This window comes from Pelodiscus sinensis, chromosome 17, assembly GCF_049634645.1.
Source record: "Pelodiscus sinensis isolate JC-2024 chromosome 17, ASM4963464v1, whole genome shotgun sequence".
Classification (NCBI taxonomy): domain Eukaryota; kingdom Metazoa; phylum Chordata; order Testudines; family Trionychidae; genus Pelodiscus; species Pelodiscus sinensis.
The window spans coordinates 28,605,767-28,632,844 of NC_134727.1; positions in this window are offsets into that span (position 1 = coordinate 28,605,767).

Genomic DNA, 27,078 nt, shown 5'->3' on the forward strand with positions numbered 1-27,078 from the left:
AGAACAGAGTTTAAAGAGAAGTGAGATCAAGTCATGGAGGTTGGGTTCATGGAGTGGTATTAGCCAGGGGGTAGGAGTGGTGTCCCTGCCCAAAGTTTGTGGAAGGCTGGAGAGGGATGGCACGAGACAAATGGCTTGGTCACTGTCTTCGGTCCTTCCCTCCAGGGTCCCTACAGTTGGCCGCTGTCAGCAGATAGGCTACTGGGCTAGATGGACCTTTGGTCTGACCCAGTACGGCTGTTCTAAGCTCAGGGCTCAGGGTCGGGGGTCTCAGTGGACCACCTTGATTTTCATGCACACCTGCTCCTGGGTGGCCAGGATGGCAGCTCTCCTGCCCTAGACAGCCACTTTCCTGTGCCTAGTGCGGAGGTCATGAATGAGGTCCATGATGTCCGCACTAGACCAGGCGGGTGCCCGCCTCTTGCGGTCCCGGGAAAGCTCCCGGGAGCTGCCAGCCTGGTCTCGGGAAGAGGGGGAGGGCTGGGGGGCATCGGGTGGCTGGCTCGAGCCGTACCAGGTGCAGGGTCTGCTAGCTGGGTGCTGGCAGGCTTGCACCTGGCACAGGCACCATAGCCAACCCGTGCCCCTTTAAGGGGTCTGGGGCTGGGAGGGGTGCAGAAGAGTTTCCCTGGTGTTGGCCAGAGTGGCCACCAGGGCAAGCTGGGGAGGGCTAGCCTCCCACTAGTTCGAATTAAGGGGCTACACACCCTTTAATTCAAACTAGTAAGTTCGAAATAGGTTTAGTCCTCGTGGAATGAGGTTTACCTAGTTCGAACTAAGCGCTCCGCTAGTTCGAATTAAGTTCGAACTAGCGGAGCGCTAGTGTAGCGCCTATCAAATTTAATTCGAACTAATGTCCGTTAGTTCAAATTAACTTTGTAGTGTAGACATACCCATGGTGATGAAGCTTCCTGGACGAAGTAAAAGTAGCTGGCTTAATGTGGGATCAAATCAAGACTATCGCTAAGACTCGCTAGAGATGGAGAATGACTGTGGAGGCCCTGTGCTCCATTAGGAGCCCAAAGGACTAATAGATAGAATAGACAGAGGCAGACACCACTGCTGGTCAAAGTCAGATTGCAGTGAAGGGCAGTAAGGTTGTTGTAAAGGGAGACAATATTTAGTAACCACTACACTGATGACTGAGGACAAAAATATGCTTGTAATGTTCTGCCAGCCAGTAGTGGAAGGACCAACAGGCTATAAAGCAAAAGCCTTTAGACAACTCACCCTGGTCAGACTAATGACATAGGACCGGTTTCCTTTGTTTCAAGATAGTTGTTTGTCACACTTTGCCAGTCAGAGGTTAGGGACACATAGGCTACGTCTAGACTACAAGCCTCTTTCAAAAGAGAGTGTCTAGACTACAAGCAGATTTTTCGAAAAAGCGAGCCACTTTTTCAAAAGAGAGGCTAGATGCTCTCTTTCGAAAAAGCACAGTTTGCATTCAATAGCGCATTTTTTTCGAAAGATTACTTGCGAAAAAAGGCGTTATTACTCATAAAATGAGGTTTACCATGATCGAAAAAACTTCCACGTTCTTTTGATTTACTTTCAAAAGAACGCAGCTGCAGTCTAGATGCAGGTGACGTTTTTTCGAAAAAAGGCTACGTTTTTCGGGAAAAAAACCTGTAGTCTAGATACACCCATAGAATCATAGAGCTGGAAGAGATCTCAGGAGGTCATCAAGTAAAGCCCTCTGCCCAAGGCAGGACCACTCCCAACTAAATCATCCTAGCCAGGGTTTTGTCAACCCGAGACTTAAAAACCTCTAGGTATGGAGATTCCACCACCTCTCTAAGTAACCCATTCCAGTACACATCAGGTCTCATAGACAAAAGCAATTTTAAAAACAGACCAACGGACTAACCAATAGCTTTGTGGAGTAGCCCGATATAGCACCAGCATGGATTCATACTACTCAGCCAGTATTACGGCGTGATAGAAAAGCAGTCATGATGAGTGTTGCAAAGTGGCCTTTAGTCCACATAAAAAAATCACATCCCAGCATGAACTGGAAAATACCTTCATGTGCTTCTGCATACCACTGAGATGCAGGAGTTCAGTTCTGAGACTCTGATTTGAAAGGCATAAATATCAAAGAGCAGCAAGGAATTGTACCAGATGGAAAAAGGGGAGTGGAGAGGGCCCAAAAGGAGCAATAAGATGAAACTGCCTGGTGTATAGGAATTTGACTAGCATCCTCCTAAATAGTTTGTGAGCCCTATTGTGGCCCCTCGTGACTTCTGTTTCATAAGCTACCTGAATCCTGCCAGAGCATCAGTACATACATGTGGCTAAGCCTTGGATGTAATACCTATGTTTAGCAAGCAGGTATTTGCACCCTCTTGCGTTTGTGTGGTTCTTTCATATTATCTTACTGGAAGACATACCCCGCATTTCCCAGGTCCTTTAGGACAAGGGTCTGGAAGTGTGGGGGTGTGCAGGAGTCTCTCCTCAAGCCTCTGGCTGGCAGGGGCCTTTTCTCCCCAATCCCCTGGTGTGGCCAAAGCCCAGGAGGAGAAGGGTTTTGGGCAAGGGGGCTACTTACCTGGTCTGGTGGCAGGCAAGAAGGCAGAGCCCCAGCCTTGCTATCTACTCTCTTGGTGGTGTGGCTGCCCCCAGCGGTCTCTCCGCACGATAGCTCTCTCCTGCAGGCTCACTGCCCCCTTTGGCCTCTCTCAGTATTGCGTCCTTCCTCTCTCTGCCCCTCCTTTCCATGTTATGGAAGAGAGACGCATTCCTGGCATTTCCTGTTTTTTCCAGCACAACCAAACCCTGGCTTCACTTTTAGTTAGGATAAGAGGAAGATGCATACCAAATTCGGTGGTCCTAGCTCCTACCGTTTAGGAGGAGTTCTTGAACAAACAGACTCCAGACGGACAGATGTTTCTAAAATATGTAGATAGATGTAGCACAAAGAACAGAGGACACAAGCATCGCCAAGCAAAATATAGGCAGAGAGTCAGCAAAAGGTCCAAATGATGAGAGCTATACAACTGCCAAATAGTCTCCCAAGGAAAGTGATGGGGACTGTCACTTGGGACACTGACATTAAATTCCACAAAACGTTCAATAATACAGGGCACATTCAGGCATTGAGCATAGAAAGTAAATCTCATGTTGCATGATTCTTCGGGCATTTGTTCCCAGTGAGAACACCATTTTTTAGTGCACATGTAACTGCTACCCTTTTTACATGTTGAATGCATGCCATGTATAAACCACTACCTTTTTATTCTAAATTGTGTAACAAAATATTTCTTGTGGGAGAAGGCAGTATTTACTTAAACATTTTTAAAACTAACGTTACCACTTCATTGTAAATGTCACTGGGAATAAATAAGGGGTTTAAAACTGGGCTAATGGATTTATTTTCATCTGAATAACTGATCTAAGTATTATAAGTTGAAGTAGTCTAAACTCCAACTTCTGCCCGCTGACTGTTAACTGTCTGTTTTTCATTGCAGCTTTTTTAAACCCATATTCATTTTGTATACAATTCCGCATTTGAAAAATTAACTGTCTCTGTATTACCAGAAAGACCTTAAAGCAGGGTGGACAATAATTTTTAAAAGGGGGCCACTTCATACATTTCTGAAGTGGACCCGGGCAGCCCCAGAAGAGGTGTGGCCAAGGGCGGAAGGGGCAGAGCCATGAGACTTTTCACGCTCCCCCCCACAAACTCTGATTGGCCTAGGGGGTGGGAGAGAAACAGCCAGTGTTTCCCTCTAGCCTCCATGCACCTTTGGCGGTGGGGGGGAGACTTCATGCACTCCCCCATCCCCAGGTTTCAATTGGCCTGGAAGCAGGGTAGTGTCAGGGTAACCATGGACTGGATCCACCAGCTTGGTGGACCGAATTTGGCCCATGAAGGCCCCTTTGCCCATTCCTGCCTTAAAGCCTAGTTAATAGACTTGTTTTGCTCAATGTATTGTCAAAACGATTACTTAAACGAATGCGAGTATTTTTTTTCCCTATTCTGTCTTTAGCTAATGCATTTGATCACGAACACAGAAGGCTCCAATCATGAAATTGCAGACCTAAATTTGGGTCTTTTTTGTTTGTTATGAAAATATGGAGGAGGGAGAAGGAGAGGGACAGGACTAAGAATCTAAAATGCCACCTTATTATATTTTGTTATAAACAAAAGATCAGGTTATTGCAAAGTAAGGATTTTATTTCGTTAGTCATTTGTTGCTCACCATTGCCCGAGGCTGCTCTGTTATGAATTTTCAAATACTATTGACTTTCCAACAAACCACTTCATGTGCCATTGTGATACACTCTGTTAACATCCAGCACTAGCACCTTTGTTCTTTTAGGGTTGTTCTTTAATGAGTTTGTCATCTGCTCTATGCAGGAGAATATTAAAGAATTAGATTTCAAAAGAAAAGAGTCAAACACCAAATAATGAGTGTTCTTTCTTTCTTTCTTTCTTTCTTTCTTTCTTTCTTTCTTTCTTTCTTTCTTTCTTTCACTTTGAAAACATTAGCTACCAATTATTATTATTATTATATTTAGAAAACTGAACATTGAGATAATTTTCCAGAAAACTTAAACACCATGGCTCTGTCTACACTGGGCCACTTATTCCGGAAAATCAGCCGCTTTTCTGGAATAAGCTGCGAGCTGTCTACACTGGCCCTTGAATTTCCGGAAAAGCTACGACGCTCTACTGTACAAAATCAGCCGCTATTCCGGAAAAACTATTCTGCTCCCGCACGGGCATAAGTCCTTATTCCGGAACACTGTTCCGGAAAAGGGCTAGTGTAGACAGCCCAGTAGTCTTTTCCGGAAAAAAAGCCCCGATCGCGAAAATGGCTATCGGGGCTCTTTTCCGGAAAAGCGCGTCTACATTGGTCACAGACGCTTTTCCGGAAAAAGGGCTTTTCCGGAAAAGCAGCCTGCCAATGTAGACGCTCCTTTTCTGGAAAAACTGAAAACGGAATAGTATTCCATTTTAAGCAGTTCCGGAAATTCATGCCAGTGTAGACACAGCCCATGGCTGTGTCTACACTGGGCCACTTATTCCGGAAAAGCAGCCGCTTTTCCGGAATAACTTGCCAGCTGTCTACACTGGCCGCTTGCTTTTCCAGAAAAGCAATGACAATCTACTGTAAGATTGTCAGTGCTTTTCCGGAAAAACTATGCTGCTCCCGTTCGGGCAAAAGTCCTTTTCCGGAAAAACTGTTCCGGAAAAGGGCCAGTGTAGACAGCACAGTAGTCTTTTCCGCAAAAAAGCCCCGATCATGAAAATGACGATCAGGGCTTTTTTCCGGAAAAGCGCGTCTACATTGGCCACGGACGCTTTTCCGGAAAAAGTGCTTGTCCGGAAAAGCATCCTGCCAATGTAGACGCGCTTTTTCTGGAAATACTTATAATGGAAAACTGTTACGTTTTAAGCATTTCCGGAAAAGGGTGCCAGTGTAGACGTAGCCCATGTATTTAGCAGAAGAGCTGTGCAGAGTGGATTTGCTTGTACAAAGGGTGCATCCCAGGTGGTCCATAACTGAGCTAAGCCTCCCCTTCCTCCCCCATGAGGTGGGGGAGGGGAGCCCAAGCTCCCCCCAACCCGGCTGGGGGAACGGCAGTGAGGTTTTCCCCACTGCTGCCATTGGCCGGTGCTACCTGAGCAGCGATCTCGGCGGCACCCAGTGGGGAAGCAGAATCCCGCATGCCGCACCGTTGCTGGGAGCCCACTAGTGCCATCACTGGTCTCCAGCCCCTCCTGAGGGGAACCAGCTCCACTAGACGAGAGATCGGCATCTGCCTCCCTGTGCTGCACCATGGCGTCTGCCTGCGGGCCTTGCTGCCTCCTGGAACTGCCCGGCAGAGGTGCCGCACCGGCTGCTGGAGAAGCCCTGGAAGCAGCAGGGCTGGTGCTGTCGCACTGTGGGGTTGGGGAAGCATCCAGAGGAGCCCAGACGCCTTTACCCCATGGGACCTGCCTATCCCGCCTTCTGCTCAGCAGTGCAGGCAGCTGCATTTCTGAGGTGGGGAGGGCTGCTCTGTAGGCAGCCACACAGACCAGGGCTCCTCCAGAAGCCAGGCAAGGGGGCTGCCTGTCTCCTCAGGAGGTCAGAGGGGTGCAGCCAGAAGGAGCAGAGTCACTAGGGGACTCTGTCCCCCACCTTCACCGAAGAGCTGGTGTAAACAGAGAAACGTTGCTGTGTTGCACTGTGCCCAGTGCACCCCACCCCTGGCTTGCTCTGTACCACTGCAAAAACGATGTGGAATCTCAGGATTTCCTGTGCTGACAAGATACCATTTGGGTTGCCATAAACCACAAAGCCAGTGCAGAGGACAGAGGAGCCCCCCAACACAGAAACAGGTAGCAATTCTAAACATTTGGCTTTCTGTTTAGAAACAACAGCCTGTAGCATTGTGCTACTTCTGGTAGCAATATATTATAGGAGCAGTGCCTGCTACTGGTAGCACACTCTTACAACGGAGCAGCTCTCTACAAACTACTGGACAAGGGGGGCACGACGCCAGATAATCATCCCCCCCCCAACTCCAATCCCCCTCACTCACCCCCTCGCCCCGCCAAGACCCTACACTCCCAGCTTGCTTCTTCTCCCTCCTGGCCACACTCTGCACCCTCCCTTGCTCCTGCATCCCCCTTCTAGCCAGACACTCTACCCCAGCCCTCTCCTGCACCCTCCTTTGCTCCTGCACCTCCCCCATGGCCAGATACCTACCCCCACCCTGCTCCTGCATCCATCATTGCTCCTGCACCCTCTCTCCTAGCCACACACTGCACCCTTCCTTATTCTTGCTCCTCCCCCCCAGCCAGACACCCTACTGCCAGCCTGCTTCTGCACCCTATTTCCCACCCATGCCTTGCACCCTCACCCCCTCCTGCACTCCACCTCCCACCTAGATCCTGCACCCCCATCCCTATCCCACTCACTGGCAGCCCTGAACCCCAGAATCTCAGTCCTCCCTGTCCCTTCCCCTCACCCTGTGGGGACTGGAGTGCCAGAGGAGTGAGGTGTCTCAATTGGGGGGCCACTGAGCAAGAGGTTGAGGGGTTTTGGAGGAGTTTTTTTGCTTCTTGTGTGGTCCTCAACTGATTTTTCTGTGGGTCAGTAGCCCCAACCCAAAAAAGGTTCCCCACCCCTGTCATAAATAAAGAAAACATTGAAACCTTTTTTTGTTGGACATAAATTAATATTTTACTTTATTGAAAATGAAGTCTGATAAACTAACATGAGAGTTAAAATGTTTAATCTGTTTAATAATTTAAATTAAACCATTCTCCCTAGCTGCAGCACTGGCAAAATGGCTCGGGCATAATTATGTAATTAATGGTGAGTTTCCATTAGCAACTGGTGGTCCACGGAAAGATTTGCATTGAGCCAGGTGGTCCATAGACCAAAAAGTTTGAGAACCACTACTATAGAGGCATATCTTCTTCCATTCAATGGTTAACTTTTGACAAGACGCAGAAGAGTGAATAATGATGCTGGGATGTAGCAACATGCATAATGCTGGATGTGTCATCTTTCAGACAAGGTCAAGTGCTTGTAGACAAGGCTCGGCCAAAAAAATGTAGCATTTGTAGCAGAGGTGAAAGGAAGCGGGAGCGCTTTGGTGCACAGCTCTGGCAAGAGCTGGCTGAGCTGCAGCAAAAGCCAGCAGGGAGCTATTTAAAGATCTGGCAGGGACCCAGGTTCCAATAGGACAGTACCTGTAAGAAATTTTAAGTTACTTTCACTGCTGATTTGTAGAGAAGGAATATCTTTATAGAGAAGGAATACCTAGGAAAGTAGTGGAGTCTCCATCCCTAGAGGTGTTTAAGTCCCGGCTTGACAAAGCCCTGGCTGGGTTGATTTAATTGGGATTGGTCCTGCCTTCAGCTGGGGGCTGGACTTGATGGCCTTCTAAGGTCTCTTCCAGTTCTATGATTCTATGATCTTTGGTTTTAGCCCCAGGAATTGCCTTATGGTGGAAAATATGTAAAATTCCATCCTCTTTTTGTGGAAACTACTAGAAACTGGTTTGCTTCATGAGATACAACCCCAATCACATAGGAAGGGAAACAAACTAAAATGAGATGGCAAAGCACAGTTAAGTTAAACATTCACATGAGAAATCAATGCAAAGAAAAGCCTTACATGTAAATCAGTAAAATCAAGAAGGTAAGATTGCAACTCAAAAACTTCTTTCTTCCAATGCTCCCTACTACAAGCAACACCCAATCAAATGAATACATAGTTGCATAAAAATGCATTAAATAATATGCATGAGGCAACAATATCTGCTCATAGACTTTACATTAGCCTTTACTTAAAAAAAAACCAAATAGTCTGGTAGCACTTTAAAGACTAACAAAACATGTAGATGGTATCATGAGCTCTCATGAGCACAGCCCACTTCTTCAGATGACCAGAGTGTTGGAAGTCCAGAGCCAGTGGAAGGGAGGAGACAAAAAGAGGCAGTGGGTATATAAATATCAAAGGGAAAACCAAGCTGGTATGTAACCTAAAGACTGGATAGTTAAAGGAAGCAGATAAGGATCATTAGTTAGCATTTAGAGAGGAAGAGTACTAACACCAGAATCTACACAGACAAAGAACCACTGGCACCTTCATTGTTTGAAAGACTGATAATGTCCCAACCATCTGGTATCTCGATTCAAACTATTGGCATGAGAATTAAACATGTGAATGAATAGTAGTTCCAACCCTTCCCTGTGTATTTGGCTTGTGAAATTGGTCTGTAGCAAAACAGCAACTTTGAAGATCTCTTAATGAGTGACCAGACAGATTAAAGCGTTCACCAACTGGTTTCTGTATGTTCCCTTTACGGATATCAGATTTGTGTTCATTGATTCTTTCCCATAGAGACTGTCCAGTTTGTCCAATATACATTGCAGTGGGCCATTGCTGAAATTTGATGGCATGGATCACATTACCGGATGTGCAGTTAAATGAGCCTCTGATCTGGTGGCTTATGTGGTTGGCTTTACATTAGCCTTTACATTAGCCTTCACACAAGCGCTGAAGAAGGAAATTACCGATTGAACCTCCCTACTCTGGCACTCTCTGGTCTGGCAACATCCGTGGTCCAGCATGATTTTAGTTAACCAGCTGTCCACTTATCATGGGTGTGGCCAAGTTTCCCATGGCCTCAAAGTTTCTTTACAAGCCACCAGTCCTGACTCTTAGTGTTCTGTGCTGTTATTTAGCTCTAATTTACCTCTAAATGTCTTCTAAGAGCCCTGTGAGCAGTGGAAGTATTGGTAATGTTGCTAGACAACATTGACTTCCTGTGGCTCGGCAACTTCTTTGGTTTGGCCTGGTCAGGTTCAAGGGTGCTGGATAGAGAGGTTCAACCTTTACTGACATTTACCTCTAAAAATACATGTTGAACCTCTGAAATCTGGGATTCTCTGATCCGGCAACATCCATGATTCTATTTCTCAGAGTGAGGACATGAATATGCACATTACATCCTGAACTCAAAGTCAGGTGAAAGAAGATATGATTGGGAAGCATGTAGTAGAGCTTCTTGCGGAAATACTATTCTGCTCCCGTTCAGGCAAAGGTCCCGCAAAAAAGCAAAAATGGCGATTGGGGCTTTTGTGGAAAAGCGCGTCTAGATTGGCGGAAAAGCGTCCGTGCCAATCTACATGCTCTGTTCCGAAAATGCTTTTAACAGAACATTTTTCCGTTAGCATGATTTTCCGGAAATGCTTTTAATGTAGACGCAGCCAGTAGGTTTTGTGAAAGCCCAGTTGAAAGAAAGCCCATCCCAAATGTATGGAAGAATTTAGGATTTATCCTTGTTACTTTTAAGCCTGATAGTCTGTTCAAATCTTGAATGAGCGATGGACTGCCATTAAACTTTTTATGCACTTTTTATAGGAAGATATATATGGGATGGGCACCAGGGCTGTGACTGTCCAGCAGTCAACAAGGAAGAGAAGGAATTAAGGGTGGATAACCAGACTACATTCCAATTCAGTGAGAACATTTAGTGAGAGCAATCCCATACCTGAGACAACAGAAAGCGTAACCCAGCAGAAATGGCTCAGCTCTTTATTTCTGCTTCCCTTTACTACAGCCACCTACTGGTTTAAAAAAAAAGAAAGAAAAGACACCTTCTAAAGTAAACATTCTGCTGTATTTAATATTCACATGCAAATCAAAGAGCTGAAGAGTCTACCATCATAATGTGAGTTGGTCGTGGGCCCAAGGAAATAACAATAAAGTTACATTTTGCCAGACTGGGATGAAATATTGGGTATTCCTGTTGTAAACATGAATAATGGTCATAGAACAACTGCCATTCTACTGAAATGTTGCTTTTTGTTAAGTGATAACATCTAGCAGCGGTTATATGGTGCCACTAGGAGCAAGAAGCTAAATTCACACATGCAAAAGATAATCAGCCAGCCCCTTCATTACTATCTATTGTTCAATCAGATCTCAGGAAATTAGCTGTGTGAGGCCTGTGAGTATCTAGGAAAAATGTCCACTTGTCATTATTCTCAGCTCTTATAAGGCAAGAGCCCCATTAAAGATAGCCCAAGGAAATCCCAGGGTATGTCTACACTAGAAAGTTAGTTCGAACTAACGGACGTTAGTTCGAACTAACTTTCCTATGCGCTACACTAGCGCTCCGCTAGTTCGAATTTGAATCGAACTAGCGGAGCGCTTAGTTCGAACTAGGTAAACCTCATTTTACGAGGACTAACGCCTAGTTCGAACTAGCTAGTTCGAACTAAGGGCTGTGTAGCCCTTTAGTTCGAACTAGTGGGAGGCTAGCCCTCCCCAGGTTTCCCTGGTGGCCACTCTGGCCAACACCAGGGAAACTCTATGCCCCCCTCCCGGCCCCGGACCCCTTAAAGGGGCACGGGCTGGCTACGGTGCCCGTGCCAGGTGCAAGCCTGCCAGCACCCAGCTAGCAGACCCTGCACCTGGCACGGCACAGAGCCACCCACCCGATGCCCCCCAGCCCACCCCCTCTTGCCGGGACCAGGCTGGCGGCTCCCGGGAGCTTGCCCTGGACCGCAAGAGGCGGGCACCTTCCTGGGCTAGTGCGGACATCGTGGACCTCGTCCACGATCTCCGCACTAGGCACAGGAAAGTGGCCGTCTAGGGCAGGAGAGCTGCCAGCCTGGCCACCCAGGACCAGGTGTGCATGAAAATCAAGGGGGTCCACTGAGACCCCCGACACTGAGCCCTGAGCTTACAATGGCCGTCCTGGGTCAGACCAAAGGTCCATCTAGCCCAGTAGCCTGTCTGCCCACAGCGGCCAACCCTAGGGACCCTGGAGGGGATGGACCGAAGACAATGACCAAGCCATTTGTCTCGTGCCATCCCTCTCCAGCCTTCCACAAACTTTGGGCAGGGACACCACTCCTACCCTCTGGCTAATAGGACTCCATGGACCCAACCTCCATGACTTGATCTCACTTCCCTTTCAACTCTGTTCTAGTTGTAGCCTTCACAGCCTCCTGCAGCAAGGAGTTCCACAGGTTAACTATTTGCTTTGTCAAGAACAACTTTCTCTTACTAGTTTCAAGCCTGCTACCCATTCCTTTCCTTTGGTGTCCTCTAGTCCTTCTTTATGGGAACTCATGAAGAACTTTTCTGAATGCACCCTCTCCACCCAACCCCTGCTTTTACAGACCTCTATCCTGTCCCCCCTCCGTCTCCTCTTTTCTAAGCTGAACAGTCCCAGTCTCTGTAGCCTCTCTTCATCTGGGACCTGTTCCCAACCCCTGATCATGTTAGTTGCCCTCCCCTCTCCCAGCCTTTCTCTTCCCCTCTCCCACCTCCTTTTCCCAGTCTCCCCCAGTTTTTTTCAATAAAGACAGAGTCAATGTTGGAAGAAACGTTATCTTTATTTTGTACATCAAGAAGAAGGGGGGCTAGGGAAGGGCAAGTGGAAGGAGGTGAGGGAGGAATGGGGTACGAGCCCCCGATGGGGAGGACTGGGCTGGCTCTGCGGGCTTCTGGGGGTGGAAGCTCTCCTGCAGCCCCCCAATTACTCCCTCTCCCCAGATGGCAGCCTGCGGCAAGTGCAGCCGGGCTGATGGCCGAGTGGTGTGATGTGCCCAGTGTGGGCACTCAGGGCACTCCAAGCCAGAACTTCTTTGCAAGCGGGGCACCCCTTAGAACTGTGTGTCCGGGGTGGGGGTCGGGACCCTTTAAGCGCAGCCCTCGGCTAGCCTGAGACAGTATCTCCATGCTCTAAGTCCTCCTTTTATGCCCTGCCGGCACTGCTTCCGGCCATCATTAAGCCCTGTTCAGAGTCCACTCAATGTGGACTTACTAGTTCGAACTAGCAAAACGCTAGTTCGAACTAGTTTTTAGTTCTAGATGCGTTAGTTCGAACTAGCTTAGTTCGAATTAACTAATTCGAACTAAGTTAGTTCGAACTAGCGCTGTAGTGTAGACGTACCCCCAGTGATTTAGATAGCTGTAGACACCCAGCACACCTTCAGTAAACCAAACGGTCACTACAATTGTTGTGTAATGTATTTGCTGAGGAAGAATCATAGACAAACATTACTATCACCACAAAAATCTTCAAAGCCTGTTCTGTGTTCACCCCTTTCCTAACTGTAAATCAGACTTTAAAAAAAAACAATGAGGAGTCCTGTGGCACCTGAGGGCTTGTTTACACTATGGAGAAGATCAAACCTCCGAAGGTCGATCTTCTAGCTTCGAATTAGGGGCTCTAGCGTAGACCTCCAAAATGAATAGTGAGGGCAGCGCCGTGCTGGCATCCTGAATTCCCCACTGTGTGAAGAGTATGAGAACATGCTCCCAGCGATCTCCTACAGTCTAGACACCATGGCAGCTCGGTTTATGGTAAGCTGAATTCAGCTACACATTTTGCGTAGCTGGATGACATTCCTTAAGTTGACCTGCCTGTTCTAATGTACACCAGGCCTTAGATACTAACAGATTAATTAGGGCATACGCTTTCGTGGGTAACTCAGACTGACGCAACTGATAGAGAGCGGCCATTTTACTCCTAATCCCTGATTGGAAGGCCGGTCTTCTGACATATTTTGAGATAAAGGAAGTGATAGTCAGGGGACAAGCACATGAAATAGGCCTAAGGCTTTCAGAAGGCTTTTAAGAGCAAACTCATGAGGCTAACTCATATAAAAGACACAGGCAGCATGATTGCTGGCCTTTCTGTAAGATGGCCTTTCTGTAAGATGATTTTCTGTAAGATGATTTTCCACCCTTGTCGCCCCAACATCATTCACATCATCATCTCTAGAGTTTGGCTGCAGGTTTCCTAGTGGGTACCATTATCATAACAATGTTTTACTTGTCAAGTCATGTTATGGACGAACTATTCTTCTGTTAAAAACAAAGCAAAGCACCAAGCAGGTAGCATTGCCATGCAATTCAATACCTGGGAATTTGTCTGTGGACAGCAGCCCAGTAGATTCTGTAAAATACTGTGCTGATTCCTGTTTAGTCCCAATTAGCATAAAGAGGCATTTTAGTTCAGTCCTTCAGTGCAATTGCAAAATAAATGTTAGACTATCTCTATAAGTTTTGCATAAGTATTGTAAGTGCCAGCATAAATACTAATGGAGCAAATATGGCTGTGTGTCAGTAAATCACCAGTGAAGGCTATGAAGATGAATTAATTTAGCTGTGACTTATCTTGAAGAATTGCAGTTAGATCTCCTTTTATTGTGTTTGATTAAATACTAATGGCATAACTTAATTTTCTCTAACCATTAAAAACTGGTAGTACAGTACTTCTGCATAAATGCCTTTAATTTGATGAGTGTGTATTTAATATTTAGTCATCCAAGGATAATATATTTAAGAGAGCTAGTTTGTCTACTAAAAATAATTTCTTCCTCCTGGATTTCCATGTAGGTTTCTGAAATTATGTATGTGTCTGCTGAGATCGCAACAGATGACTATAAAACAAACAAACAAACAAATAATCCCCAAACAAGGAAAAAATCCCTTTTCATCCACAGAGAAGACCCTGAATGAAGCAGATGTGTTTCATAAGCATTCTTGTGCTAATCCAGCCAATTCTGCCGGTAACTACTGGAAGAAATATTGTTATGAATACATACTAGGGTTTAATGGTAATTCTGAATCTTACCTCTTGCCAACGTTTTTAATGGCCTCTCACCAAACTTTTTCTCTCTCACTAGAATGCAGAGGTTAAATACAGAACTCACATGGGCGACGGGGACAATTAAATGGTACACATCAGTTTACCAAGAAAAAATGATGAGGATACAGGAATTAATTTTGGAAGCAGTTCACATTCTTTGAGGGGAATTTTGTCTTTCACTCCATAACAACACCTCCTTATAGCATGGGTTATCCACAGACCTGGAGACAGTGTGTCAGGGAAACCTGCCAGTGCCTATGGCTCGCAATGGAATCATCTTCAGATGGAAAACAGCATTCTTTGCTTTCCATTGCTATTTGTACAGAGCGATTCAGCAAATTCACTCTTGCCAGTTCTGCTGATCACCTGCAAGAAGGCCTGAAGATATCTCTCAGGAGGAATTAGCCTTGGACTTTATTCACAAAGTGGGGAGAGGAAGCATGTAAATGGCAAACAATTAAAGATGGATTAAAAGAAAATGGCATCCAGGAGTACAAGGCATCCCATCAACAGTTTAATTACTTGACAGAGCTAGAGGCAATTGCAAAGCAGCCAACACAACTGACAACTGGAAGTGCCAAGGATCCAGATGCCTTTATTGGAAAAATAACTTCTCTGCCTTGGCAGCTGGGTTCCTTTATTTCCATTCAATCAGGAGGGAAAGGAGGGACCCAGTTTATTTAGCAGCCTCACACCACCTTTGCCTTGTTGGACGAATTAACAGTAGCGTATGGCCAAAATATTGTAGTGAAATAGTAGCCACCTCAGAAAGAGCCACACAGAGGCAGATTCAGATCTCAGGGCTTGTCCTCACTACCTGGTGGATTGATACTACAGCGATTGATCCACGAGCAGTTGATTTATCATGTCTGCTTATGTAATCCAGGCACTTAATAGGGAGCTATCAATTTAAGAGACCCCTGGAGGGAGGGACGATTGAGTTGAGTGTTACTGTTGTTGGGCAGTGAAGTCTAGCCCACCTAAGGTTACATATTGGCGTCCAAACAGATAGGGACTTGAGGATTGCTCAGAGCTCACCTCTTAATTATTTTGAGGAATATTGTAGTTAGTTATAAAATATTATTGATGTTATATACTTCATTTTAATATGACAATGGAAACTTGAAAGCAGTTAGGGTTAGATCCCTATAGGACCATTTTGGTCAGTGATGTGTCCTCTGTTGACAGAAGAGCAGAAATTAAGAGAGTTATTAGAATCTTTGGTCATGTGACTAATATGAGGAGGAAAAGAAAGAAGAATATGAGACTCGGTTATATTTATGGGAATGGCCCAAGCTTTTCCTTTCAAATGGGGTCTTGTATCGGAAAGTCCAGCAGAGAGGAGAGGATATAGACCAGCTAGTCATCCCCTACACACATCAGGATCGAGCATTAGCAGGTATCCATGATGAAAAGGGTCATCTTGGGACTGAGAGAACTCTGGAATTAGCTAGAGACCGATTTTATTGACCCAGAATGACCAAGGCAGTAGAAAGGAAATGTCAAGAGTGTGAGTGCTGTATTAGAAGAAAAGCTTGAGTGGAAAAAGCTGCTGAGCTTGTGAACATTAAAGTATATGCTCCTATGGAATTGGTATGCATAGACTTTTTAACATTAGAGCCAGATGCTTCAGGCATTAAGAATATTCTTGTGGTAACTGATCACTTCACTAAGTATGCTCAGGCTTATCCAACGAAAGATCAGACAGCCAGAACTGTAGCAAGTGTGCTCTGGGAGAATTTTCTCGCTCACTATGGGTTTCCCCGACGAATCCACAATGATCAGGGTGCCAGAAGTGAATCAGAATTGATTATTGAGTTAAGTAATATTGCTGGAGTAAAATCACGTACAACTCCTCATCACCCAAGAAGGAATCCAGTGGAGAGGTTTAATCATACTTTACTAAATACGTTAGGTACTCTAAAAGATCCTAAGAAAACCAACTGGAGGAAGTATGTCAAACCATTAGTTCATGCATAGAACTGGACCAGAAATGACACAACAGGACATGCTCCATATTTTTTGATGTTTGGGAGGCAACCTATACTACCTATTGATTTGGGTTTTGGGATTAAAGCCAGAAAGCAAGAAATAACTCATCAGGAATATGTAAGAGATTTACGACATAGGCGTCGTTATGCATAGGACTTCACTGCTAAAGAAAGTGAAAAAAACCCAATTAGCCAACAAATTAAGATGGGATGCTAAAATAATTACCGTAAATTAGTGTATATAACCTGTGGGTCATGCACATTTTTACAAACCCTGCTCTCCCCCCCCTCCCCGGCATGGTATACATGTCCACGGGGTATACAAGTTTATTTTTACTCTCAAGCAGCTCCCCTGCCTGGAGGAGGGTGGGTTGTGCCTGGCTGCAACTGCGCGGGGCCTGGGCGTGAGTGCAGTGAATGAATGAATGCAGGACCCGTAGGCTATACACGATCGTGGGTAATCTAAGGGTTTTTTTACACAAAAAAGAAAAACCGCAGGTTATACATGGGTGCGTGTTATACACGGTTGTGGGTTATATTCTCTAAACTACGGTATGTCAACCACAGAACCAGGAGATAGAGTTCTAGTATGCAACCTGAGTCTTAGAGGAAAGCAGAAGCTTGCAGATAGATGAGAGCCAGTAGTACATGTGGTACTAGAGCAGCTAAAAGATGATATCCCTGTTTATAAGGTACAGGCAGACTCTAGAGATGGTCCCATTTGAATTCTTCATAGGGACATTTTAAGACCATGTGGATATATTTCTGCTCATGAATCAATAGAAGACAATCAGTTAGAGCCCCTTTGAGTGGTAGAACTAGACAGAAAACTACTGAAATGGTCACTCAGATGGAGAATGAAGATGAATCCATTCTTGATTTGATCCAGGAGTCCGATCAAGAAAAACCCTCTGGCAAGAGAGTTTGATCCAAACTGAAGTGTTCATTTTGAGGAAACTGAAGTGAAAGAGACATGAAATGGGGAGAATTCACCAGATGTGGTCTCCACAGAAGATGGTTTGAATCCTTCTGTTGCTCCAACCACTGCTGAAGCACCAGTAGAACCTCGCAGGACTGGTGGAATTAGAACTCGTCCTAAGAACAATGATTATGTTCTTGACTTCCTCATTATTCTAAAAACAACAGACTCACAGTTGATACAAGCCTATTGTACATACCTGTCCTCATTACTTGCCTGTGCAGAACAACAAAAGCAAGATATTTTGGATTGTGATTCAGGTGCACTGCTGGGACAGCAGTGATTTAAGCAGGGGAGAATGTAAACCATGTACTTAATAGGGAGCTATCTCTTTAAGAGACCCCCCTGGTGGGAGGTAGGAGTGAATTGAGTGTTACTGTTGCTGGGCAGTGAAGTCTAGTGCACCCAAGGTTACACTTAAACACAATAAATTGACCCTCCTGTCAACTCAGATATGCCACCGGGATAAGAAGAGTAGCTGGAGTCGATAGGAGAGCAGCCCTTGTTGACCTTACTGCACAGAAGACACCATGATACGTACATCGACTTCAGCTACGCTGTTTGTGAAGCTGAAGTTGCATAGGTTATACCCATAGTAGGAGAGATGGGTTAGTGTAGACAAGGCCTTAGTTACAGTGTTGTGATTGAGGAGTAATTCCACTGATTACACCACCAAGGCTGGTGTAACGGTATCTTGGATAAGTATTTGGGATAGAAATGCTCCTACAATACAGTTGCAAGAATGCTATACCATATTTCCTCATGCAGAGTCCTAGCAAATAACAAGAATCAACTCTCTCTGACTTTCACTTCTCCTTGGGGTAGGACGGGACACATATCAAAGCACTTCTGGATTCTTAATCTATTTCCTGACAGATATTATAGCAGTGGCATGCTCTCTGCAGTGATGTCAGATGTCTAAAGGGGAAGATGGCACAGATGGTTGGTTCTCCTAGAACAAACACACAAAAGCCAACTGCACCCAACCACTTTTTCAATGAAGGCAAATATTTTTTCAGGTACCAACCAGCCTGCATATCATATCCAGCTCTCCTGAGACTGTAGCCTGCAGAGGTGAGCTTCCCTGCTCTCCTGTCCCCGCCCCCCCGACAGTCCTCTGTGCAGAGGGACTGGCCGCCAGACCTAATGCTGGACTGCCCAGCACTGGAGGCGCCGTGTCACTGGGGGAGGTGGCCCTGTGCCAGTGCACGGTATGTTTCATTGTAAATCTGCAGTGGTGGCCCGTCCATAGGTGCGAACTAGGCAGTTACTTAGGGCACCAAATTAAACAGCCGTTGAGGGATTTGGAGGCGGAGGCGCCAAATGTATGTTTCGCCTAGGGCGCCAGTTGCTGGCAGCTTGTCTAGGGCCTCTCCTGTAAAATCTACCCCTGCAAAATACACAATTTTTTAAAAATAGCAATGGGTGTTAAATATTTAGACTTAATGAAGACATAATAATTAATAAAAATGTGTGCTTATCTTTTCAGCAATAAATTATAATACTATTACCAACTACAGAGGAAAAAGACACTATATAAGGCCAGAGGTTAAAATACTGCTGTTGAGAATCTGCCTTGCCACTAGATTAAAATCATCTGATAAATAAAATGGAATTGTCCTTGGAAGTCAATCAAATTAAGCCACAGAATAGTCCATAGTCAGAGAGTTGTAACTACTGCCAAAGGACAATGTGCAAGATAACTACTCTCAAAGCCTCCCTGAGGAAATCCAACTGGAGTCAAATGAGACGTTGATACCCAAGCGGTTTGTTACTACTCATTGAAGATTATCCATCGTGCAGTGCTAGTGTTGCACATGCAATGCTCAGATTCTTTAGAGCAGGATGTAGAGCCAGGAACCAGAGTCAGATCTGATTCGCTTGCCCACTAGTATAGGTTTTATATGTCTACCAAATTCTCGTGGTGTCTCAAAAACTGTTACAGTGGTGATGAAAGCAGGCTTCCAAAGCAGATACCATAAATTATCATGAAATGCCACATGGAAACTGACAGCATTCCCCTGTACATGGAGCAACATTTTCTCACTCATCTACACAGAATCTTGGGATGCTTCACTGAATGTGGTGTGCTAAAAATGGCCAGGATTATTGTACATGTTTCCTTCAATACATTTGGCATGGGAACCATCCCTGCACTTCAATTTGTCATTAGAAAAGAGCAGAGCCGACAGCCACCACAGGCCCGTGGGCAAGGTGGTGTAGGGGAGTGACTTTGGACTTCCAGAAGGGGTGGGTGGAGATGAGGGTAGCTGGTCCTCAGTGTTGCCCAGAGTACAGTGTTGTCTTCTCCCCCAACCCCCCCGCCAATCTCTTAGTGCTGCTCAGCGCTCAAAGCCTGGTGCTCCAGCGGCGATTTAAAGAGCCCAAGGCTCCTTTCAAACTGAGCCCCAGACCCTGGAGCAATTGCCCCGTTGGTGGGCGTGTTAGAAAATATTGACCTACAAGGGCTTTGAGACAGGGCAATTTAGGGACATGAAACATGCTTAACTAAGCAACAATTTTCTGTCAATCTTTGGACCAATTGCAACTACACTGAGTAACAAGCACAACACGATGAGGACAGTGGTGTCCTCTTGTGTAGGTTCTGCAGCTGCTCCACTTCTTCCGCTGCTGAGATCTGACACAGGACAGACAGAGGATGCAGATAAATGGGGAATAATTAGACAAAAGAGGCTGGTATCCTCTAGTTAACTGCACAGGTATTTTCTTCTGGAAATTAGTTCAACTGAAGGAGCAATCTCTAAAACTCCTAGGAGAAGTTAATGATGCCACAGGAAGGTAAGGCTTTTCAGTGCTACCATGTGTAAACCTTTTTCATGTTTCCAGTTCTCTGTCCATTCTCCCCTGTATTTACTCTTCCTTTCTCTAGTCTCCTCCATTTCTTCGTGTTCTTAACTTCTGACTCCATAGCTTTCCACCTCCCCTCTCCATTGCTATCCACTGCATGCTGCTTTTGACTCAGTAGAGGAGCATGTGGAAGATGGTTGGATTTGAAGCTCTGGACTTAGAAATGGGCTGAAAACAAAACACCATAGTGGGAGAGCCACTGAATCTGCTTAAACTCTGGATCCACATAAATGTTCCAAACTTGCAGGCTGAATCAGTCTCCATGCACTTAAGTGGATGCACTTACCAATAGCTCAGGGTCACTTGTCAGGCAAGAATCTTACAAAGTTGCAAACGGTGCATTAAAAACGGCCAGTAAAACCCTAGAAAATGCTTTTTCAAGATATCACAAATAATGCTACCAATTGCACAAAAAGAATGGCAGCAAAAGATATAAATACCTAACCTTATGAACCCAACAGGACCAATAATGCAATTTCAAAAGAGAGAAATCAGTCCTTTTTGCAGCTCCTAGTCTCTATACCTGAGGGATTATGGCAAAGTTCAGAGGATAAAATGAAACAGCAGAGATACCAATCCTTTTCACTAAATGTTGCCTGCAGATACTTTCAAGTCTGGAAGCTATCACTGAACAAATGAGCCCTCCAGTACACCTAGTGCTCAGTGTTTCATAGCCAGTGAGATTAATGGTTGTCACCAGAGACTGCCCAAGATAATCTGCTGCTCTCTGCAAAACTTCAGGCTGCTGAAGACAGGCCTGAGACAGCAGATTTGGCCCAGCGATCCCTTTGGAGGGAGAGGCAGCCAGGCCAAATTTGAACTGACAAGTCATGACACAAGAGGACTACTTGGGGTCACTACTTTGAGTCAGCAACTCTTGTCAGGCCTGGCAGACTCTTAACACGTTGCCGTCATAATGTGTAAGGAAAGTCATGCAAGGTGTCGGAGGAAACTGGTAATGGCCAGTGGATCATTGATATCATTGTAGAATGCAGATATTCGCACTCTATGAGGAATCAGGGATATTTACTCATATTAAACTTTAAAATCTGCCACCAAAAGGAGTGAAAGGTTTTCGTTCAGATAGGATGGAAGGCGGCTAGCTCCCTGCCTTTAATGTAAATTAAGGGTGGTGAAATCAACACAAAAGAAGCCCTATTTGCATGCAACTCAACTGGAAAAGCTAAATCAGCTGTTGCCAACCCGTGGCTCGCAAGCCGCATGCGGCTCTTGCCCCCCAAAAGTGAGGCTCGCGAAGCCGCGCCTGCACCTCCCCCAAATGGCCTTCGCCCTTCGGCTTCCCTGTGCTTACTGGGTTGGAGCTGCATTATTTTAAAAATGGAGCCCAAGATAGTGGCCGTTTTAAAGGGACAGCTTCCTTTTTTTTAATTCACACAGTTCTGGTGTGGCTCTTCATTTTTTCTGCTGCTGTTTTGGCTCTCGTTGTTAAATGGGTTGGCCACCCCTGAGCTAGATTGTTTGGGGGATGTTTAATCAGCAGGAAAGACCAAGGCCACAAGGCTTGCCTTGTCTGGGGCTGGGTGTCAAAAAACAAACTTTTGGGAAATGTAAATAAAAAAGACATTTTAGTATCTATTCGTTGAGGAAACTACCTGTAGGGTGTAGTGGAGGGTGGATCATGAAAAGCTGGATCTGGAATGACTGAATACCAGCAAGCGCTATAGGAAATGTTTTAGGAAAGAAACTGTTTTAGATAAGGTTTATTTGCCAAAGTTAAGTCCTAGCCTCGTAGAAAAGTGGTAGCTTTTTGTTTTGTTTGTAATCATTTTCTGTTGCTATTATCTTTGCTTAGTATGACTTAAATCTCTGTTCTTTATTAATAAACCTATTTTCAGTTTTACAGTAAGTTCTTCCCGCTTTTGTAATTCTAATGTGTGAGTCCTAACCAAGGGCATGTCTACATTAGGAAGTTATTTTGAAATAACAAAATTTGAAATAATAACTCCTGAAATAACAAAATCAAAATAGCATGTTCCCACTATGACCTCGAAATTAGACTGAGGCAGACTCTGTTATTGTGGAAAAGCTTCAGCGGGTAGCTGAGTTAGTCTGTACAGGATAAATTTTAAAAACAACAAATAGTCTGGTAGCACTTTAAAGACTAAGAAAACATGTAGATGGTATCATGAGTTTTTGTGGGCACAGCCCACTTCTTCAGATGGATGCACTACCTCAGCTTAGAGCCCAAGGAAGCACTGGGGAGTAATTACTTTGAATGTCTCTGGGGAGTCGTTATTTTGAAATAGCCGCAGTGGAGCAGCCACACTACCGCTATTTTGAAATAACTTATTTCAAAATAAGCATTATTCCCTGAGGAAAGTAGAAGCTATTATTTCAAAATAACTAGCCTCTTATTTCTAAATAATGGGCTTAGTAGGGTGGATGCTCTGCTTATTATTTTGAAATAACTCCCTAGTGTAGATCAAGGCCAAAGTATCAGGCAGGTGTGTCTATTTGGAGACAGGCTGTGACCAGAGAGGCCAGCTAAGGTTACTTAATTAGGGCCAAGCTGCAAAGAATGACGGAGCCACTCCCTGAAGCTGGTGGCTATTCAAGTATTAAGATTCACCAAGAGTATTGGCTAAAAGATCAGTATCATAGCCCTCCTGAACACAGTTCTGAGGGCAGATTTCATAATAGAGTTGATGAGCTTTATAGCGGCAAATAGTTCTTACAGAATCAGTCCAGATTTATACCGTTCAATGTCCATTCTAGGGGTCCAAGGATATCCTGGGATCACAGATCTTGAGCTTGAGCTTGAGCTTGTGGCTTGAGCTTTCAACATTGAGCATCCAAGCAGATATGAAATAAAGAAAGGATCAGGTCCAAGATATCTTTATACAAATCTAGGCTTCTCTTTATCTCTTTAAGTAAGTAAGCAAACAAATGGTGATCCTGAAGACTTTATATATATATACACAGAGAGAGAGAGAGAGAGAGAGAGAGAGAGAGAGAGAGGAACTTTCGTGGGCACACCCCACTTCTTCAATCTTCCCTTTTGCTCCACTCATCTGAAGAAGTGGGTAGTGCCCATGAAAGCTCATGATTATATGTTAGTCTCTAAGGTGCTATAGGACCACTCTTTTTTTTGAGTAGGGGTACGCCTACACTTGCTCCCTAATTCGAACTGGGGATGCAAATGTAGCCGACCCAAATTGCTAATGAAGAGGGAATTTAAATATCCTGTGCTTCATTAGCATAATCTCGCCCATGCGCTATTCCGCTCTCCAGCTGATTCGAACCAGGAAGTGCGCTCCGGGACGTGTTAGTTGGAACCAAGAGGTTTGATTCGAATTAACGTTACTCCTCAATTGCCCCTCTACTATCATAAACAGGTGATTAGCAATATACTTCAAAGAAAATTCAATATACTGTTATTACTAAACAGTTCATTTAAATATTAATATCACCTTTTGATCTCTCAGTTGACAGAATATTACATAAGACAGGAATCATTTGATTACATTGTTAACCTCTAACAATATATATGGAAAAGCTTCAGAGGGGTAGCGAAGTTAGTCTGTAAATGGGAAAACTTAAAAAATAATGAATAGTCTGGCAGCACCTTAAAGAATAATAAAACATGTAGATGGTATCATGAGCTTTCATGGGTGCAACCCACTTCTTCAGATGACTGGAGTATTAAAAGTGCAGATCCAAGAATAAATAAAGGAAAGCGGGGAAGGGAGAAAAGTGTGTGTGTGGGGGGAGGGGGAATGTAGAAAAAAAAGAAGAAATAGTGAATTAGATGGTTCAAGTTACACAAAGCTACTAAGAACAATTTGCACCTCTATAAGTCATTAGGATGCGGAAGGTAGTGTGCGAGCCAGTGGATATTTTTATTCATTCCTCCCTGATAGGAATCAGACTTGTAAATGAAGTTATGTTCCAACCCTTCCCTGTGTATTTGGCTTGTGGAATTGGCCTGAAAGAACACTCTTACTTTGAGATCCACTAATGAGTGCGCAGGCAGGTTAAAGTGTTCTCCAACAGGTTTCTGTGTGTTGCCTTTTTGGATATCTGATTTGTGTCCATTAATTCTTTCCCATAGAGACTGTTCAGTTTGGCCAATATATATGGCAATGGGGCATTGCTGGCATTTGATGGCATAGATCACATTAGTGGATGTTCAGTTAAATATATATGCAAATACACACAAACAGCAAACATTAGCTTTCAGTAGGTTCCTAAAGGTTGACTTTGGGTAATTTATACTTTCCAAGCCATGGCCCACAGCAGCCATGGTCATTTTTGAGAGTGTCCAGTGATAGGGGCTCTTCTGCTGGGGGCTGAAAGAAGGGGGTACATCAAACGATCCCTGCAAAGCAAAGTAAAGGCTTGGCAGAGCTTTAGAGAAGATTGTTTGATTGGCCAACAGACTGGGGTGTCAGGGGAGCTGTCACCCCATTTAACTCTTTTTTTGCTAAGGCAAAGGGCTAACAAGGTCACCCATAGTTCTGGATGACCCCCCAAAAAGCGTCACCGTAGTGTTGCAAACTGGAGCATGGAGTCACAATGCCACTCAAATCTTTGCTGCCCTAGGCATCTGCCTACTTCACCTACAGTTAGGGTGGTCCTGGGTTGTTACAGCCTGGAAGATGTCTTGTGGCCTATGTTAAAGGAGATGATGATCCTAGTCCACTTACTAGGGAACCTTTTGGCAGAAAGCACCCTCAGAAGTGGTGCAGTGCAAATTATTTCCCTCACAGAGAGTCTGAGCAGGAATGAGGATGGCTGAATGGGTCACCTACACTAATCTACTCTCTCAAGCACTGGAGCAGAAGTGTGGGTGAAAGAGGAGTTCCGTTTCCATGGTACGATCACTCCGGTGTTTAATGCCCTCAGTTTCGCAGCTAGCACTTATGGGCATGAATCTACAGGAATCCATCATACCCACTACACACTTATCTTTCATCAACAACAACAATCTGTGAGCTGACATTGTGCCTTTAAGACAGATTGTCAGGGCTGTTCTCCACTCTGGCATTCCGAAGCTGGGGGCCCACAAAGACCTTAAATACCTTGCCTCTAGGCTCTGCTCACAAAACTCCCCCAGAATCACAGATACACTGGTTCTGAGAAATAAACAAAAGCTGCCACCATCAAGTGATTTAACCATGAAAAAACAGGAGGGAGCACTTGAATTCCTCCCTGAGGGGTATCCCAAGCTCTTTTGCCACAAAAGAACTTAAAAAACAAAAAGAGAAAACCAAGCTACATCCTCTGGTAGCTGACCACTCAGTCTAGGCAGACAGATATGCACACACAACTCCCTATTCCTTTTCAGGACACAAGAATCAAATCATCTCCTTAAAAAGGTGATTTTTATTAACAAAACAAAAGATATACTTGTTAAAGCATACTTGATTGCTAGGTGCTGCAGAGAAACTAAGTAACACAAATTAAAACACAGTGAGAATCTCTGGGAACAACTCTTGGGGTACGTCTACACTACAGCGCTAATTCGAACTAACTTAGTTCGAATTAGTTAATTCGAACTAAGCTAATTTGAACTAACGCGTCTAGAACTAAAAACTAGTTCGAATTAGCATTTTGCTAATTCGAACTAGCATGTCCACATTGAGTGGACCCTGAACAGGGCTTAAGGATGGCCGGAAGCAGTGCCGGCAGGGCATCAGAGGAGGACTTAGAGCGTGGAGCTGCTGTCTCAGGCTAGCCGAGGGCTGCGCTTAAAGGGACCCGACCCCCACCCCGGACAGACAGTTCTCAGGGGTGCCCCACTTGCAAAGCAGTCCTGGCTTGGAGTGCCCGGAGTACCCACACTGGGCACATCACACCACTCGGCCATCAGCCCGGCTGCACTTGCCGCAGGCTGCCATCTGGGGAGAGGGGGCAATTGGGGGACTGCAGGAGAGCTTCCACCCCCAGAAGCCCACAGAGCCAGCTCAGTCCTCCCCATCGGGGGCTCGTACCCCATTCCTCCCTCACCTCCTTCCACTTACCCCTCCCTAGCCCCCCTTCCTGATGTACAAAATAAAGATAACGTTTCTTCCAACATTGACTCTGTCTTTATTGAACAAAACTGGGGGAGACTGGGAAAAGGAGGTGGGAGAGGGGAAGAGAAAGGCTGGGAGAGGGGAGGGCAACTAACATGATCAGGGGTTGGGAACAGGTCTCAGATGAAGAAAGGCTACAGAGACTGGGACTGTTCAGCTTAGAAAAGAGGAGATGGAGCGGGGACAGGATAGAGGTCTCTAAAAGCAGGGGTTGGGTGGAGAGGGTGCATTCAGAAAAGTTCTTCATGAGTTCCCATAAAGAAGGACTAGAGGACACCAAAGGAAAGGAATGGGTAGCAGGCTTCAAACTAGTAAGAGAAAGTTGTTCTTCTTCCCAAAGCAAATAGTTAACCTGTGGAACTCCTTGCTTCAGGAGGCTGTGAAGGCTACAACTAGAACAGAGTTTAAAGGAAAGTGAGATCAAGTCATGGAGGTTGGGTCCATGGAGTAGTCTTAGCCAGGGGGTAGGAGTGGTGTCCCTGCCCAAAGTTTGTGGAAGACTGGAGAGGGATGGCACGAGACAAATGGCTTGGTCACTGTCTTCGGTCCATCCTCTCCAGGGTCCGTAGGGTTGGCCGCTGTCGGCAGACAGGCTACTGGGTTAGATGGGCCTTTGGTCTGACCCAGGACGGCCATTGTAAGCTCAGGGCTCAGGGTCGGGGGTCTCAGTGGACCCCCTTGATTATCATGCACACCTGCTCCTGGGTGGCCAGGCTGGCAGCTCTCCTGCCCTAGCCAGCCACTTTCCTGTGCCTAGTGCGGAGATCGTGGACGAGGTCCACGATGTCCGCACTAGACCAGGAAGGTGCCCGCCTCTTGCGGTCCCGGGCAAGCTCCCGGGAGCCGCCAGCCTGGTCCCGGGAAGAGGGGGTGGGCTGGGGGACATCGGGTGGGTGGCTCTGTGCCGTGCCAGGTTCAGGGTCTGCTGGCTGGGTGCTGGCAGGCTTGCACCTGGCACGGACACCGTAGCCAGCCCGTGCCCCTTTAAGAGGTCCGGGGCCAGGAGGGGGCAATAGATTTTCCCTGGTGTTGGCCAGAGTGGCCACCAGGGAAACCTGGGGAGGGCTAGCCTCCCACT